Below are 1820 nucleotides of genomic sequence, written 5' to 3' on the forward strand. Positions count from 1 at the left end.
ATTATTGTTATTATTTTTCTCTGGGCCTCAGTGATCTCATCTGTAAAATGGGGATGAAGACTGGGAGCCCCATGTGGGACAATCTGATCACCTGTATAATAATAATAATAATGATGATGTTGGTATTTGTTAAGCACTTACTCTGTGCAGAGCGTTTTTCTAAGCGCCGGGGGAGATACGGGGTCATCAGGTTGTCCCCTCGTGAGGCTCCCAGTCTTCATCCCCGTTTCACAGATGAGGTCAGGGAGGCACAGAGAAGTGAAGTGACTTGCCCCCAGTCACACAGCTGACAAGTGGCAGAGCGGGATTCGAACCCACGACCTCCAACACCCAAGCCTGGGCTTTTTCCACTAAGCCACGCTGCTTCTCACATCCGCCACAGCGCTTAGAACAGAGCTTAGCGCTCACAGGGAGGCAGGAGTGGAAACTTGTATGAAAGAGGAGTGGGAGCGGGAGAAATATGGGCAGGTGTCAGTGGTGCATCTGGGGAAGCCCGTGCTGCAGGGGGGCCAGCATTCATACATTTATTCAGTCGTACTTATCGAACCCTTACTATGTGCATTGCACTGTACTATGCGCCTGGAAAGTACAATTCGGCAACAGAGACAATCCCTCCCCAACAACGGGCTCACGGTCTAGAAGGGGAAGCCAGACAAAAAAACAAAACAAGTAGACGGACATCGATACCATCAAAATGGATCAAAAGAATCATAGAAAATAAGGGTAGTATTGGTTAAACCCTATGTGCAAAGCACTGTTCTAAGCGCTGGGGGGGATACAAGGTAATCAGGTTGTCCCACATGGGGCTCGCAGTTTTAATCCCCATTTTACCGATGAGGTGACTGAGGTACAGAGAAGTTAAGTGACTCGCCCAAAGTCACACAGCTGGCAAGTATACGCATCATTAACAAAATAGAGTAATAGATATGTACAAATATACACAGGGGCTGTGGGGAGGGGAAGGGGGTAGAGCAGAGGGAGGGAGTCGGGGGAAGGGGAGGAGGAGCAGGGGGAAATGGAGGGCTCAGTCTGGGAAGATCTCCTGGAGGAGGTGAGCTCTCAGTAGGGGCTTCGAACATGCAACGGCACCCCTTCTCCCCTCTTTCCTCTCCTCCTCCTCCGCCCAGCTCTGATTAGGGTCCGGGAGAAAAGTGGCAATCAGCGACCATCATCCCGAATGCGGCCCGAGGGGGACCACGTCGTGTTAATAATAATAATAATAGTGATATTTGTTGAGCACTTACTGAGCGCCAGGCACTGTACTAAGCGCCAAGGCGGTTAAAAGCAAATGGGGTCGGACACAGTCCCTGTCCCACATGAGATCACCAGTCTCCATCCCCATTTTACAGAGGAGGCACAGAAAAGTGAAGTGGCTTGCCCAAGGTCACCCAGCAGACAAATGGCGGAGGCAGGATTAGAACCCATAACCTTCTGACTCCCAGGCCCGCGCCCCATCCACTAGGCCATTCTGCTTCTTGTGCTGTGCGGGGAGAGGATGCCTCCCATGCCTCCATTGGATTTAAGAGCAAACTCCCCACCTTCAGCGGCCTTCGCCGAGTCACCCCAGACATCTCAGTGTCCTCTGTCTTCCTACTCTAACGATGGTATCTGTTAAGCACTTACTATGTGCCAGGCACTGTACTAAGCGCTGGGGTGTTCTTTGGCTTGCCTCTCTAGGCTACCCCCACAGATCAACGCACAGCCCCATCTGCCTGATTTTTACCCCTCCTCTAAATCCTTGCCTTGTCCAGGGCTATCCTCTGCGTTAGGAACGTCTTCCCTCAACGCTCAGCATTCTTCTTTCATTCTGAAATCCGATA

This window comes from Ornithorhynchus anatinus, chromosome 2 (genome assembly GCF_004115215.2).
Source record: "Ornithorhynchus anatinus isolate Pmale09 chromosome 2, mOrnAna1.pri.v4, whole genome shotgun sequence".
Lineage (NCBI taxonomy): Eukaryota > Metazoa > Chordata > Mammalia > Monotremata > Ornithorhynchidae > Ornithorhynchus > Ornithorhynchus anatinus.